General features: G+C 40.0%; 1 protein-coding gene across 12 annotated transcripts in view; it reads left to right on the top strand.

Moving 5' to 3' along the window:
- KIF16B (kinesin family member 16B) overlaps nt 1-17,679 on the top strand; it is a 550,717-nt gene that overhangs the window by 444,165 nt on the left and 88,873 nt on the right. For 4 of the 12 annotated variants that reach the window (XR_011972560.1, XR_011972553.1, XR_011972561.1 and 1 more), the window contains exons 28-29: nt 506-1,365; nt 4,128-4,266. The gene's annotated coding sequence lies outside the window, so the exon portion shown is untranslated. Of the gene's footprint in view, nt 1-505; nt 4,267-15,241; nt 16,205-17,679 lie in introns of those variants that run through there. The other 8 variants (XR_011972555.1, XR_011972552.1, XR_011972557.1 and 5 more) reach the window with 5 other exon arrangements.

Genomic DNA, 17,679 nt, shown 5'->3' with positions numbered 1-17,679 from the left:
GATGGAAGCTCAATTCCATGTGGACAGTCTCGGGCGGGTAAAGGTGGGAACTTCTAAATCTTAGAGTTCTCACGAGGCCCCCCAGGAAACGACTGGGAATCGAGGTGAACCGAGCTATCTCGTGTATTTCCGCCTCTTCCCGTGAGAAACATGATGGGAGAGAGCTCTCCCCGCCCTCGAGATTGTCCCGGATCTGGGCACACCCATTGTTACCTAACAGGCACGGTATTCAGATGCAAACTATGCGGCTGGAGAGCTTAATTGGAGTCAGGAAAGCCTGAAAGTTCTCTTGGGCGGAGGGGCCACGTGTGAGGACAGAAGGCTCCGCTTTTCCTCTCTCCGCTCTTCCCTCCCCCTCTCTCCCCACTTACACTTCTGCTTCCAATCTCTTATTGTAAGATCTTTGCCTCCTTGGGAGGTTCTTCGCTCCCTCCTAAGGAAGAATTCCCCTGCACATGTAACCAGAACCCTGAAATAAAGCTCAACCCTTGTTCGACTCTGATAGGTCTCTTCTCTCATACGACTATCCGGTTTGGCCAGCCGAAGAACTCCGATAGAGGTAAGGTAAGACTCGGGTAGCCCACAGGCCTCTAGGCCTGGCACTGGGCAAGCATGCCATCATGAAATTGATGTAAAATGCTGATGAACTTCTCTGGGCAACCAAATTTTGACATAATTTTCCATAAGCCCACATGATTGAAAGTATCAGAAGCCTTGGTCAGATATATAAATGTTATATACAGACATGTATTAGCAACCACTTTAGCACACAGGGTGGGCTGCTAGCACAGATTCTTTGATCTGCTTTTCTAAAGGAAAGACAACTTCAAAGGGGTCAACAATCTTACTTTAATTAAATGATACAGACAGATAAGTAGAAAGAAGTGAGTATCCAAGAAAGAATTCAATAGACAGGGCTCCAACTGTCTAAACAGAATAATACAACCACCTCCATATACTACCAGAAGGGAATAGCACTAGCATCTGAGTAGTCAGGGTTGGGGAGGCTCTTAACAAACAGCTACCTAGAGTCTGGTTCAGGGAATCAAAAGGTCTTACTCATGAAGAAGCCTCCAAAGCAAAATGCCAACCTCCAAGAATGTATAACAAAGAGTGGGCCCCTGATTGACTCAGAGCCAGAAGGTAAAGACCTGCTGAGTCAGCACAGCTGTGAATTATCAGGGTTCAAAAGAGATTAATCCTTCAGATGTTTACAATTTAGCCTGAGTCTGGGAAACTGAACTCCAAAAAGAAAACAACAAAAATCTCACCTTGCTTATGTTTATAAGACATCTGTTGTGCTCCTGGCATTTCTTCTGGAGTTGTTGGGCAGCAAACATCATATCAACCATTCCTCAACACTTGGTGAGTAGAATGTAAGTTCCTTGAAGTCAGGCATTGTTTTCTGTTTTTCTCTTATTAGCCCCTGCAGCTAGCATGTAATGAGAAAGGTTAGATGGCCCCCAAGGTTCCTTCCAGTTCTATATCTATGTTCCTATGTTTGTAAGAGTTTAATAAATGCTTTTTAGATAGGATATGACTGGATTACCATTGCATTTCCCTACTTACTTTCTGAAATTTTGGATTGTTTATATTAGAAATGCTAGTGTTCTTATGTTGCTAAGAATGGAAAAGGGAAAAAAAATGTCTTTTAGTCAAATGGATTCTGATACTTGGAGAAGTTTTGTAGTAGATTCTTTTCCTCATTAAAAAATGCTTTCTTTTTTTTTTGTAGCTTTTATATAGATTTTCCATTAAGCTAATTGATAGCATTCAAGAATTAATAATAATAATAACAATAATTTACATATTGCTTTAAGGTTTGTAAGCCCTTTACAAATATTATCTAACTTAATTCCTGTAACAACCCTAGAAATTAGTGCTATTATTATCCCCATTTTACAGATGAGAAAACTTAGGTTGAGAGATTTAATAGTTTGTCAAAGGACACACAACTAGTGTGAAAGGCAAAATTTGAACTTAAATCTTCCTAACTTAAAGCCTGAGATTCTTTTCTATTATGCCACTTAGCTGTCCCAAGATTTAATGAGACTTTCTGTCTTTCTATGATAATTCCTGAAGAGGTCATGATTTTTCAATATTCCACATGTATTCAGCATGTTCTCTGTGCTGAAGAGGGTCCCAGAATCAGGATCTCCAAGGTCAACTGATATTTGACAGACCATCAAATACAGAGATGTGCTGGAGCCAGCTCAAACCTGCTTGAGGAAAGCCCATTGTTATACTTTCAGTGTGAACATTTATACCACAGAAATCTACAAGTTTCAAATCAGAGTTTGATTTATTGTTTCACTGGTTGTTTAGACTCAAGAAAGTGATGGAAAAATGTTAATAGTATAGATTAAATTTTAAATGTGTCTTGCATACTTTGTTACTTTGAAAGAGAGTGTGTTTTAAATATATACTAGCATACTTCTGATCAGGTAAGTGTTCATTCAACGTCAGGGAAGGAGAATTCTGCCTCTTGGAGGCAGCTCACTCTACTTTGGAACAGTGTTAATTGTTAGGAAATTTTTCCCAACACTAAACTGAAATCTCCCTCTTTCCAATCTACAAGATATTAAAAGTCCCAGTAGCTACTTGACAGCATCTAGATTATGAGTTAGTCATATCACTAGTTAAGCTGTGCTGTATCTCTGTTCCAGGATTAATCCAGAGGGTGTTTGACTGAGCATGAATCTTACATATTATGTTCAGCAGAGATTAAAGCTCCCTGCCATACCCTTTGATCCAGCAGTACCACTGCTAGGTCTATATCCCAAAGACATCCAAGAAAAGGGAAAAGTGTGTATTGTACAAAAATATTTATAGCAGCTCTTTTTGTGGTGGCTAAGAATTGGAAATTAAAGGGATGCCCATCAATTGGGGAATGGCTAAACAGCCTATGGTTTATGATTGTACTAGAATATTATTGTGCTATAAGTAAGGACAAACAAGATACTTTCATAAAAAAACTTGGAAAGATTTATATGAACTGATGCATAGTGAAGTGAACGGAACAGGAGAAAGTTGTGCATAGTAACAGCAATATTCTTCAGTGAAGAACTGTGAGTGACTTAGTTATTCTTAGCAATACAATGATCCAAGACAATCCCAAAGCACTAATGATGAAGCCTACTATCTGCCATCAGAGAAAGAACTGATATTGATTGACTATAGAGTGAAGCATGCTATATCACTTTCTTTCATTTTTCCCCTTTCATTTGAATGTTCTTGTACAAAATGAAAATGTTTTACAAATATGGAAATGTTTTACATAATTTGACATGTGTAATCTTACCATCCCAGGGAGGAGGGAGGAGAGAGAGGGATGGAGGGATAGAATTTAGAACTCAAAACTTTAAGTGAAACTGTTAAAAACCAAACTCCCTGCCAAATGAAGACAGGTGGCAGGCTAAGCTATCAACAATTCCATGAGCCTTGTTTTCCCCAGTTCCTCTGCCAAGAAATAGTGATAGCTGTAGGGAGGTTGACAGGACATGGTAAACTTTGAGGGGAAAGAATACTCTTTACTGTGCCCCAGGGACTGAACCTCAGTTACCCCAACTTTATGACATAGGAAGGGCAAGTAGTATTAACAAAGGAGGATGTAATAATTCCTTTACCTACCATATACAATGTATCCAAAAATCAAATAAGAAAGTACTTTCAGGATGGTGGGCAGCTAGGTGATACAGAGGATAGAGTGCTGGGCCTGGAGTCAGGAAGACTCATCTTCCTGAGTTCAAATATGACTTCAGACTATTACTAGCTGTGTGACCCTGGGCAAATCACTTTAATCCTGTTTGCCTCAGTGTCTTCATCTATAAAATGAACTGGAGAAGAAAATGCCAAACCACTCCAGTATCTTTGCCAAGAACATTCCAAATGGGGTTACAGAGTTGAACATAGCTGAAAGACAACTGAACAACAACACATTCAAGAGGTATAGAGGTATAGAAAAAAGACAAGGAGATAGATGCCTATGGAATAAGGTGCTGAGGTGAGAGGGGAAAAGGAAATATAAAAAAGTCTATTCTTACTTTTGCCTCCATTGCCTTACTGCACACTCAGTCTTTGTAATCTGACCTTTTCTTCCTAACACTTTACACAAACTACTCTCACAGAGAATCGAAGAGTTGACAGGACCCTCAGCGGCCATCTATTCTAACCAATACCTGAAAGGAATGCCCTGGGCAACAGACAAGTGTTCATTCAACGTTTGCTCAAATACCTCCAATGAAGGGCAACTCACTACCTCCAGTGGTAAGATTGGATAATTCTGATTGTTGTACAAATAGATAAAGCATTTGTTAAGCACTTATTGTGGACCAGGTAATATTAAATCACCAAGTGCTGGGGATATAAATATGAGAAATATAGTTCCTACCCTAGAGGAACATACATTTTAATGGATGAGGGCTATAGTTCACCTGTTAGAGCCAAGGCATCCAGAGATGGACTCCAAACTTGCTAGTTATTATGACATTTTTTCCTTATGGCAAATTAAAATTTGCCTCAGAAACTTTCACTTCTTGCTCCTTAACTCTGACTTCTGGGGCCAAATAGAACAGGCTTAATCCCATTTAACAATTGTTTGTGTTTTGACCAGAAACCCTGAGGGTCTTCCCCTCCAGGATCTAATTTTTTTTTTTTTAAAGAGGCAAATTCTTTACCTCGTTTTTTAAAGCCTTAATCACTGAATGGGCACTGCTTTAGTCAAACTGAGACTTGTTAAAGACCTTAACTTTAAAAGGCCAGGATCTCCCATTGCATTCTGGGACATTTCCATTTGTCGTGATTGGTATCTGGCCCCTGGACCTAGATGGCTCTGGAGGAGAAAGCTAGGCTGGTGACTTTTGCACAACCCCTCCCTCATTTAAATCCAATTCACTTGCATGTCAAGGCATCGCCTCCCTGATGTCATGGTCCTCTTGGAGAATGAAGACAGTCAGCAGTAACATTCACACAGATATCTATGAGCTCTCTTTTCTTTCTCTCTAAACATCCCTCGTTCCCTCAGTTGATGCTTATGTGGCATGCTCTTAAGATCCTTCACCACTGTGATTGACCTTCTCTGAGAATTCTCCAGCTTATCAATGTCTGTCCTAATATATGACTCCCACAACCAAGCACAAGGTTAGAGATAGGGTCTAACAGGTTCAGAGGGAGGGGAGGGGAGGGGAGGGGAGGACAATAACTTATTAATTGCTTACTATGTTCCAAGCACTGTGCTAAGTACTTTACAAAAAATATCTCCTTTGAGTGTCAAAACAACCCTATGAGGTAGCTACTATTATTACTCCCATTTTAGAGTTGAGAAAACTGAGACAGGTGGAGGTTAAGTGACTTTTCCATGATCCCTGAAAGACTATCACTTCTTTATTTCTGAAAACAATGTTTTTCTTTTTTTTTTTTTTTCATTTTTTTTCTTTTATTTAGCTTTTAACATTCATTTTCACAAAATTTTGGGTTACAAATTTTCTCCCCTTTTCTCCCCTCCCCCCCCCAAACGCCAAGCATTCTAATTGCCCCTATGACCAATCTGCTCTCTCTTCTATCATCCCTCTCTGCCCTTGTCTCTGTCTTCTCTTTTGTCCTGTAGGGCCAGTTAGCTTTCTATACCCCTTTACCTGTATTTCTTATTTCCTAGTGGTAAGAACATTACAGTTGATCCTAACACTTTGAGTTCCAACTTCTTTAGCTCCCTCCCTCTCCACCCCTTCCCTTTGGAAGGCAAGCAATTCAATATAGGCCAAATCTGTGTAGTTTTGCAAATGACTTCCATAATAGTTGTGTTGTATAGGACTAACTATATTTCCCTCCATCCTATCCTGTCCCCCATTACTTCTATTCTCTTCTGATCCTATCCCTCCCCATGAGTGTTGACCTCAAATTGCACTCTCCTCCCCATGCCCTCCCTTCTATCATCCCCCCCCATTCTGCTTATCCCCTTATCCTCCACTTTCCTGTATTGAAAGATAGGTTTTCATACCAAAATGAGTAGGCATTTTATTCTTTCCTTTAGTGGAATGTGGTGAGAGTAGACTTCATGTTTTTCTCTCACCTCCCCTCTTTATCCCTCCACTAATGAGTCTTTTGCTTGCCTCTTTTATGAGAGATAATTTGCCCCATTCAGTTCTCCCTTTCTCCTCCCAATATCTTTCTCTCTCACTGCTTGATTTCATTTTTTTTTAAGATATGATCCCATCCTCTTCAATTCACTCTGTGCACTCTGTCTCTATGTGTGTGTGCGTGTGTGCATGTGTGTGTGTGTAATCCCACCCAGTACCCAGATACTGAAATGTTTCAAGAGTTACAAATATTGTCTTTCCATGTAGGAATGTAAACAGTTCAACTTTATTAAGTCCCTTATGACTTCTCTTTGCTGTTCACCTTTTCATGGTTCTCTTCATTCTTGTGTTTGGAAGTCAAATTTTCTTTTCAGCTCTGGTCTTTTCATCAAGAATGCTTGAAAATCCTCTATTTCATTGAAAGACCAATTTTTCCCCTGAAGTATTATACTCAGTTTTGCTGGGTAGGTGATTCTTGGTTTTAGTCCTAGTTCCTTTGACTTCTGAAATATCCTATTCCATGCCCTTCGATCCCTTAATGTAGAAGCTGCTAGATCTTGTGTTATCCTGATTGTATTTCCACAATACTTGAATTGTTTCTTTCTAGTTGCTTGCAATATTTTCTCTTTCACCTGGGAGTTCTGGAATTTGGCCACAATGTTCCTAGGAGTTTCTCTTTTTGGATCTCTTTCAGGTGGTGTTCTGTGGATTCCTTGAATATTTATTTTGCCCTCTGGTTCTAGAATCTCAGGGCAGTTTTCCTTGATAATTTCATGAAAGATGATGTCTAGGCTCTTCTTTTGATCATGGCTTTCAGGTAGTCCCATAATTTTTAAATTGTCTCTCCTGGATCTATTTTCCAGGTCAGTTGTTTTTCCAATGAGATATTTCACATTATCTTCCATTTTTCCATTCCTCTGGCTTTGTTCTGTGATTTCTTGCTTTCTCATAAAGTCCTTAGCCTCCATCTGTGCCATTCTAATTTTGAAAGAACTATTTTCTTCAGTGAGCTTTTGAATCTCCTTTTCCATTTGGCTAATTCTGCTTTTGAAAGCATTCTTCTCCTCATTGGCTTTTTGAACCTCTTTTGCCAATTGAGTTAGGCTAGTTTTCAAGGTGTTATTTTCTTCAACATTTTTTTGGGTCTTCTTTAGCAGGGAGCTGATTTGCTGTTCATGCTTTGACTTCATGTCTCTCATTTCTCTTCCCAGCTTTTCCTCCACCTCTCTAACTTGATTTTCAAAATTCTTTTTGAGCTCTTCCATGGCCTGGGACACAGAAGCCTTGATTTCTGTGTCTTTGCCTGATGGTAAGCATTGTTCTTCCTCATCAGAAAGGAAGGGAGGAAATGCCTGTTCACCAAGAAAGTCACCTTCTATAGTCTTATTTCTTTTCCCTTTTCTGGGCATTTTCCCAGCCAGTGACTTGACCTCTGAATATTTTGCTCACACCCACCTCACCTCCTGATCCTCCCAGCCAGAGTTTGGGGTCTGAGATTCAAATGCTGCTTCCAGCCTCAGGGCTTTGGGCGGGGGCAGGGCTGCTATTCAGTGTGAGATTAAATTCAGATGCTCAGGTGAGGGCAAGGCTGCCTCTCAGGCTCAGTTCCCTCAGGGAGTTTATGCACAGACCTTCAACAATGGATCCAGGCTCCTGCCTGCTTGGGGAGCCCTGGTCTGCCCCTGCCCCTCAGCTTCTGTCTCCCGAGGGGGCCCGAGCCATGGGGGCACCCCACTCCCCCCTCGACCCGCCAAGGGGACTCTCTCACTGACCCCCGTCACCTGTGGGTGGAGGTACTTGTGCGGCCGCTGGAGATCCCGTCCCTGAAGCCCGCTCGGATCTGTTCCTCTCGGTGCCGCGGCCACGGCAGGGCTGTACTCAGCTCCCAGTCCCGGCGCCCAGTCCGCAGCACGAAGGACCTTTTACGAGAGGTTTGCAGGTCTCTCCAGAGCAGAAATCTCCGTCGCTCCAATGTTCTGTGGCCTCTGGGTGCAGAATTCGCCGTGAGTTACTTCTTTGTAGTTGTTCTATGGGTTGTGGGTTCGGAGCTATGTGTATGTGCGTCTTTCTACTCCGCCATCTTGGCTCCGCCCCCCCCAATGTTTTTCTTTATGAAATCCAAGATTAGCTTTTTTTTTGTCAGCCAAATCCAAGGATCATTATGCCTTAACGTCTGAAATATTTGCCTCAGTTGAATATCTTCTCCCTAAAACTCTTTCTTCCCTTGAATTCTGTGTCATTTTGATGTACTTCCTATCTCCCTGTCTTCCTTGTTGGTTCCTCTTCCTCCTCCCACCTCCTAAATGAAGTAGGATGCCTGAGATTATTCCCTGTTTTCCTCTCTTGCCCTCCTCCCTCAGAGACTTTGTCCACTCCTGTGACTTCAAGTATCACCTCTCTGCAAATTAAACTGGTTTATCTCTGATCTCAGATTAACCTAAAAGGTGTTGGAAGGTGCTTACTGAACTAGAGCATTCATTACATGGGAGGTAATGTCTTTAGCCTTGACCTGTCTTCCTAACTCCACCTTTACGTCTCTAACTGCTTCTGAGAGATTTCAGTCGGGATATCTCAGGCTCCTCAGTCTCAACATACTAAGTGAGGAGATGCCTCAACATGAGTGAGAGATGGTCAGGGGCCACATTCATACATACAGGTCAGAGCCTAGGGACCTTGTTATATACTTTGGGGAAACTTAAAAAAGAACTAATTCTAAGCTTTATTTTGGAAATCAGAACAATTGATAAAAAAAGAAAAAAGGACACTCAACATATCCACGTGATCTCAGAGGTTTTAGGGGTCCCTGAGTTGTGAATTACATTAAAATGTGGCATCTAAAAACAGAATACATCACTTAGATATGAGCCAAATAGGCCAAAATGAAAGTGTGATCTCCTTCCTAGTTCTGAACATTACTACTCCCTTAAAGATGCCTAAGATGGCATTAGATTTCTTGATTGCCAGGTCACACTACTGATTCCTACTGACTTTGCCACCCACCCAAATCCCCACATCTTTTGCTGACAAAGCCTTGTCTAGACATGCCTCTTTCACCCTGTCATGCTAAAGACAGCAGTAGATTTTTCGATTTCTATGTCACACAATTAAATCATACTGAGTTTTGCAGCTCTCTCAATTCCCCAGATCTTTTCAGATGAACATATGTAGCCATTTCTTCTCCATGTTGTACTTGAAAAATTGATTCCTTGAACTCATGTGGGATATTACTGTTATCTCTGTTAACTTTTATTTCATTGGATTTAGCCCACTGTTCTAACCTGTTTAAATCTTTTAGAATATTGTCATCCAAAAATGTTAATTAACCCTTCCAACTTCACATCATCTGCAACTTTCATAAACATGCTATTCATAAACGTACCTTCATCCGAAGGGGTTGTTAAACCTATTGAATAGCACAGGTGACAAGGACACACTTGCAAAGTGTTTTACAAATGTTATGCCCCGTAATCTTTACAACATTCCTGGGAAATAAGCGCTATTATTATCCTCATTTTACAGATGAGGAAACTCAGGCAGACAAATATTAAATAGCTTGCCATATGGTCATGGTATCATGTATAGAGTTGGAAAAGACCTTCCAGCTTCTCAGGTTAGTGCCCTTATTTTACAAATGAGGAAACAGTTCTAGAAAAGTGAAGGAAGGAAGGAAGGAAAGTGGCAGAGACAAAATTTGAATTCAGGTCCTATGGCTACAAGCTCATTACATGGTCTCTGGACCGTGAAACTTCCACCTGAGTTGTTGTTACCTATTCCTCCTCTAAAAGATATGCATACTGTAAGGGCTGCCTCTGGCTTAGAGATAGGAATCTCTGGAAACTCTGGTTGCATTAGCATTCAGCAACATCTCATTTGTACTAGTGACTGTAATATGAATGATACAGGATGCAAGGGACTGCGTAGGTTTTACGGGCCTCACCCACTTTAATATCACATACTTCTTTGTCCAATGCATCGTTTTTAGAAGAACACCTCTGAGATTTTATCTTCCTTTTTATATCTTCATTTTTCAAAGGTGACTTGTGTAATGTGCCTAATGAAAAATCATGATCCTCTGGTGAATAGAGCCTTCAGCTAGGAACGAGAACTGAGCTTCATTACTGGCTTTATTTCTGACTTGCCATGCAATTTGATAAACCTTTTTGTGCATCAGTTTACTCCTCTGCAAAATGGGGAAAATAATGCTCTCCTTCTGCAGTTTCCCCCTCCCCCACCTCCCAACACACACAAATATAATTCATCTCATTGAATTGTTGTGAGGTTCAAATGAGATCTTGGATATGAAAGTGCTTTTGGAAAAGTTCAAAGTGTGCTACCCATAGCTCCTTGAGGGTAGGAATGCTTCACTTTTTCTCCTTCTTTGTATCCTCAATGTTTAGCACAGGGTCTGATAGATTAAACATATAATAAATGCTTGTTGTTTACAGATTGCTTTTGTGAAGATTATTCAGAGAGAAACTAGTAAACAACATAAAACATGATATCGTGCTGTATTAAGAACAGCAAAGGTCCAGGAGTGGACCTGGCTAGGTCACCTCGGTGGTCCTTTCCAACTCTTAACATTTTGTGATTCTGTGAAAATGTTGAAGCCAGAGGTCAGGCTGGTGAAAACTTCGGGGGGAGGGGCCCCCTTGATGATTTACATGCTGAGGGTCAGAAAACCATCTTCCCTTCCCTGACAAACAGAACTGGGCTGCCTGCTGTTCCCCTATGCATATACTTTCTGGATTAGACAGCTTTGGGTGACAGTCCAAGTTTGGGCAGGGTTGGGACCTTTTGTTCTTCAATTTACTCTGTCATATCCCACTTTCCTAACCCTTCTCTCCTCTAGTCACTTTTGTTGGCATGGTGAAAGAATTCAGGGACCACCTTGGCCACTAGAGGCAGGAAAATGACCCACTTGACCCAAGCAAATGTCTCCTTGGAAATGAGAATTCAGAAAGGATGAAAAGGAAAATTTTCCCTCCCTCTGATGGTTCGAAAACACTTCATGCTGCAGAAAGAAGCTAGAGCCAGGAGGAAAGAAGTTGGACAAGAACAATGGCTTGTGATTTGGTCATCATTATTAAAATGATACATGATATCTTTGATGGGAATAAGGATAATTACTCATATTTATGTAGCACTATTATTACCTAGCACTTTCATGGACAGTGTCTTTTTTTATACTCCCTTAACTTTGTGAGAGAGGGAGGACAGGTTTTACTTTAAGAAGAGGCAAAGAGGTCCAGAGAAAAAATGAAATCAATAAATTGAGAGTGTTCTGGTTAAACTGGAACTACCAAGTTTGTATCCCTTCTATTCCATTTTCCAGAGCACTAGGAAGAATAAGCATTGTTGAAAATGTGCCTCCTAGTAGTCTTTGGGGTCAGAAAATCACAACAGTGTCGCTGTGCCTGTGAAGATGGGGTGGGGAAAGGAGTCCAAAGATGTTGAGTGATTTGCTTGAGATCACACAGTTACTGAATGTCCAGCCTGGGACATGAACCCACCTCTTAGGATGTACAATGTCCTCGCCATTACACCCTGTTGCCTTTATTTCATTCTAGTGCATACAACGACTTCGATCTAATATGTTTGGAATATTTAATTTTCTTTTTCACATAGCTCTAGATCATAAGTTCTAAGAAAACCAATCTATCAGGCCATTTTCTTTGATGTAAAAAATGTAATCCCAAATAAAAGCTAACAGAAATTGAAGTCCCGGGAATTTGAATGTTGTTGGAATGTTTTTCATATGACAAGAACTTGCCTTAATATTCTGAATAATAGCTTTATATCAATGGACAGTTTGTATTCTCTTTTCCTAGGTAGTGCAAGTATAATTATTCCCATTTCGCTGATGAGGAACCTAGCATGCAGATTCACCTACAGCCATATGGCTAGTGTTGGAGTCAACACTGGAAACCATGTCCTCTAATTCCAAATCCAGTGTTCTTCCAAGTGCTTCATTTTTATTTATCTGTTTGTTTCTTTAAGCATGGTTCTTCCCACCTTATTCAAGGAGTTTTAGTTTTAGTGGTTGCTTGTTGGCTGGTTCCACAACTGATTGGCATGGGAGCTTTGACCTGTTCCATTTCTTACATGGTCTGGTTCACTCTTTCTTAGCCATCCTAGTGCCTCCCCCTCCATGGGTTCAGCATGTTGGTGTCAGACTTAGCGTGGATCACTTTAGCCCTTAGTATTCCTGAGTTGCAGCCTCTTTGGTAGCAGGAATATAGGAGTATTTGCTCCAAATCCATCTTTTCTGCTATACTCTGCTAAATTCATGTCTGTATCAGAGAAGCATCCTGAAGTAACTGACTTTGTAAGGTTATATTTGAGGAGCACTTTGAGGAATTCTGTCATTAAATATTATCATTTGCAATTGGGGACATATCACAAAATGTAGGGCCCATAGCATGATGAGGATTTTTATCTCCCTTTGCCTGCCAAAATCAACAGCTGTGGGGGACTTAGTGGAAGAGCTGACACTGGTATTCTCAGGTATAAATCAGCATGGAACTCAGGAATTATCTCTTGACTTTCAGCACTGCTGCTAACTGGATTTATTTAAGGGCCTTAAGTGGGAAAGACACTGTTATGAGAAATTTGCCCTGCACAGCTTTGCTATGAGAATGATGGACTAGGACCTTCTTTAAATGAATTCATGATCCACCGATAATCCTCTTTCAAAGATTACATTGACTGGGAATTCATTTATGGCCAGGCTGGTGACCTGATCAGTCTGAACTTTATACAATGAAATGTAGCTTCTATTTGGGTACCCGATGAAAGGTCAAAACCACTAGACTTCCATCCTGACCACAACAGAATATAGATGAGGATGTTTTTTAAGGGAGTGTATAGGAAAAGATGGTTTTTACTTGTAGTTGATATCCATTTTAAAAACAGTCCAGAAGTATGTACCCTTCCTTAGATAAATAGGATTATAGAATTTAGAGCCAAGAGGGAGTTTAGAGATCTTCTAATTTAGAGATTCTTAATTTTTTTCTGTCATGGATCCCTTTGGCAGTCTTCTGAAGCCTGTGGACTCCTCAGAATCATGTTTTTAAATACCTAAAACAAAATACATAGGATGACAAAGGAAATGAATTTTAATTATCAGAATATTGAACAGACTCTCTGAAATTTGTCTATGGACCCCAAAGAATTAAAGACTCCCAGTTTGGTCCTTTTCATCTTATAGATGAGGAAACTAAAGTTCATAGGGTAAAGGACTTTCCCTAACGTCAAACCACAGCAGAGAACAGATTCAGGATTTGAACCCAGGTCTTCCGACTTCAAATCCAGAGTTCTTTCTGCACTAATAAATTATATTGATTCCCAATATTTTTTCATTTGATTTTTTTGAAGCTTATTTTTTTGTGTTTTTTTAAAGCCCCTTCAGATATAGTGCACCTTTTCATTGTGGCTTTTCTTATGACTTTTCTGCCTTTAAATTTTTAAGATACCAAATATAGACCTTTCTGTCACTAACATTCTGTGACTGGGCCAAAGAGATGAGATCTGTAGGGGAAAGAAAATGTACTTGACCCATGCTAAAACTTCTCTACCCCATCTCCTAGCCTTTTAATAATGCTTATGTTATTTAGATGAAATAATGACACAACTCTTTTATCTATTCTGTTCTCTACAATATAACTTGGCTTTTATCAGCTTCAACTGGTCTTTACATGTTTGCCAGTTTTCAATGCACAGTTGTATCATTATTTACCCCAAGACTCCTTTTTTTTTGTAAATTAGAATTTTGCAATTACAATTTTAATATCAGTCACTATATTCCTCTGCTAATCCTGTGTTCTACTATTTCTTCCAACCGACATAAACATTACTATTAAGTGCCTAGAAGATGGGGTAGAGAAGTTTTAATAAAGGTCAAGTACCTTTTCTCTCCTCTATAGATTTCATCTATTTGGCCCAATCACAGGATGTTAGTGACAGAAAGGTCTATATTTGGCATCTTAAAATTTTAAAGGCAGAAAAGCCATAAGGACTATGAAAAGGCTCACCATATCTGAATTGGCTTTGTTGACTATGAGGCACAAGGCTTGAATGAGAAATTATTTCATACATACACACATTTTACCTTACACAATCACAAAGGTTGGCTCCACTATTATGTGTTCAAGCTTTAAAGTATTGGAAAAAATGAAATGAGGTTGAGGAGTCGAAGAATTTGTGTGATTTTATGATACATTAAAGAAAAAAGTCATAGCTGCCTTGTGGGTAGAATAATCTTTCTCAAAATGAGTAAAGGGTACTAATGAAGACATATAGCTTTGGATTTCAACAACATTATCAAATAGTATTTGTCATACCTTAGGGCTCCTCCCTAGAACATGGGCCAAGGGCCAGTCCCAAAGAGGACTGCCTACAGTGTGAACATAACCTCTGGAGTCCAGGGATTCTGCCTGATATTCATAATGACATTAAAGGAGAACAAACAAGAGTACCTCAGGCCCATAGAGCTTGATTTATTTCAAGACTTGAAATGGTGAAAGGAATCCTTAGTGTTCCCAAAGGATTTCTACAGAGAATATGATAAAAATCATCCACCACTACCGTGTGATTCAGGAAAAAAAAAATTACCTAAAGACTTCCTCTTGGGAAATCTCAACTCTCTCTTTTTTAAATAGTGATTTTACATATGTACTTTTATCCTGTCCATTATAATCAGTGGGATCTACAAATGACTGCTGTGCTAACATTTTGTTTTCAATCTGCCTTACTACGAGAGCCTCTTCTTTTGTATTTCAAAGTATTCTGAAATGATAATGCCTCCCTCTCCCACCATGTTGTTTGTTATGTTTTGTTTCTGGAAGATGTTAAGGCAGTGAGAAAGACATGCAGGGACTTCACTGTTGCTCAATCAAACTCAGTTCTACATAGATGCAGAAAGGCAGTAGTAGAGGGAAAAAAAGCTAGAATATTAATCCCTAAGAAGAAATTGTGCTTCAAACTACACTTGCAATTTCAATAGCACTTTTCTTCCTCCAGTAAGTTCAAGAGGCACTACCAAAATGTAGACTTAGGCTAGTTCTCAAGTCCTGAGTGTGTCTTAACATCCTTTTAACCATACTTTTCCCAAATTCTTGTGTCCAACTTAGAATTTCTCATCCTGTGACACTTTATTGTTCTTTGTACAGCTGTTAGGTCGTTTTATTCTTTCATTTGATGTTCTCATACGCTATGACCAGACTCCGTGGCCTGTCTGACAACATAAGCAAGTGAGTAGATTGTCCAGATGGACTGTTCTCCCTGCACCCTAACAGTTTAACTAACATAGGGCTGGTTTTCCCATTTACGGGCATTCTATATAAGAAAGCAATGTTTTTCCAAGGCTAGCAGTGATTGATTTTGACTTCCTTTTTGTTCCTGGATCTGATGGTGAAGAAGAAACTGAATACTTAAAAGAGATTTCTTTTTGCTGTCTTTCAAAAGTTTTCAGTGTACTGGGTGGGTGTGTGCTGGAACCAACTCCAGCCTACTAGTGAAAACCAATTGGTAAATTTTCAGTGTGAGCATTTACGCTTTGGACGTTAGCAAAAACTACAAATCAGGACTTGACTTATTGTGCCCTTGGTTGTCTACACTTTAGACAGTGCTGGGGACAATGTTATTAATGCAGATGAAACTTAAAAGTGGGCCATGACTAAATTTGTCCACCCAGAGAACCAGTTATTCAACATTTACCAGAATGCCACTGTTCTCTTTCTACTGGTTTAGAGTCACTTTGACATTTTCAGAGTTTTTATAGCAGATTTTTTGTCTTAATTCTGACTATGGTCAAACATTGCCTTCTTTGGGGGTAACTTTTTTATTTATGCATGTAGACCATGGCTACTATTATCTTTGAACGCTGCAAAGCTTGGGTACAAATTGTGGGGGATATTGATGGTAATTTCCCTGTCTTGGTTCATTTTCCCTGATCCAGTTTAAAATCTGGGGATTTCTAAAATTAATTTGTGACTAGGTATTTCATTGGCTCATCATACTGACAGATCCAGGAAAGGAATAGGCCTGAAATAGTAAAAATGTATAATTAAGACTGAAATGAAGAGTTAAGCAACAGGAAAAAAAGAAACCCACCACAGAGCTCATATTTCCAAGTGAGTAAAGTTTCATTTATTTCATTCCCCTTTCTCTATGCCCAGCACCACCCTCTCCCCCCCCCCCCCCCCCCCCCCCGCCCCAATAGTTAGAGAAGTCAACTCCTCCAAAAGATTGAGCAGAGTTACAAATCATGTCAGGCGTGGGCAAAGTCCCTCTGTGACCTGTTGTTTCACAGTGGGATGGCAAGATAAACTTCCCTGCCAATCACGCCTGTTCAGCAAAGCTCTACGTCTTGGTCAAAAGCAAGGGGGAAGGTAACTGTACATGGTCTGGCTCTGTGCTCTGAGGAGCCTCCAGCTTACATACCTGTCATTTCTTCATCCAGATAATAAGCTTCTAGAGGGCAGGGATCAGGTCTTTTGATCCTTCCCCACCCCTGACCCACAGGGCCTACTACATATTCTGACAAGACAGAGAAGGTCAGAGAATGCAGAGAGAGGAAGGACTTATTACACAGGAAACCCTAGCAGAAGATATAAAAATTACTGTCTGGGCTCTTGAGGTTACTTGAAGTTAGTAGGTCAGTAAAAGATTAATTCATCTCTTTGCTACTAAGGGGAAAAAATTGCAATGCTGGGTTGCTCTGGTTTCCATGGGAGGGATGAATTACCATACAATGTACAGTTTTATGCTTTGCTATAAAGTTCAGGTTTAGTGGCTATAAATGACCAGATAGATAGTGAGGGGCTGCTGCTATTACTCAATCCTTGCCATAATTAACATTCACAGTAGTTTCTGTGATTATTTATGTGTACTAAATGAAGCATGGTGGACTGAAAACGATTTGGAAATCTGCCAGTGCTTTTCATCTCCTGTCTATGCACCACATCTGACTCTTGCATTTGGGTTAGAGGGGAGAGGAGTCCTAATCTCAGCCTTGTGTTTGTGACCTTGGAGAAACACTATGATGTGGTTGGGCCCCAGTACTGATAAGATTGTGACAGTGCAATAGGGAAGCTCTTTAATATTTTTGTACCCATTTGTCCTTTTTCTTCATTTCTTTTCCTTTCATATCTTTGCATCATAGACCGAGGAATTGATTTGCTGGGTAAAAAGCATGCACAATTTAGTGACTTTTAGGGCATAGTTCCAAATTGTTTTCCAGAATGGCTGGACCAATTTCCAGCTCCTCCAACAGTACATTAGTGTGCCTGTTTCCCCTCAGCACCTCCAACAATTGTTATTTTCCTTTTTTGACAATATGATGATGGTTAGAGTTGTTTTTGTTTTTGCTGATCTGATGGATATGAAGTGGAACCTCAGAATTGCTTTAATTTGCCTTTTCCCACTTACTGGTGATTTGTTTGCTTATTGATATCTTAGGTTTCTTCCTTTACAATCTTTCTGTAGGAGAAAAAGCACTTTGCAAGGTTGTGGCAACCAATGAAGACTTTCAACTTTTGTAAGGAGTATATTACATTAAAAATATAATGTATTATCAATTAACATATTAATACTTTCTTCTGGGGGT

This window comes from Notamacropus eugenii, chromosome 1 (genome assembly GCF_028372415.1).
Source record: "Notamacropus eugenii isolate mMacEug1 chromosome 1, mMacEug1.pri_v2, whole genome shotgun sequence".
Taxonomy (NCBI): Eukaryota; Metazoa; Chordata; class Mammalia; order Diprotodontia; family Macropodidae; genus Notamacropus; species Notamacropus eugenii.
The sequence above is the reverse complement of the archived record's forward strand: the minus strand, read 5'-3'. Positions and strand labels throughout refer to the sequence as shown.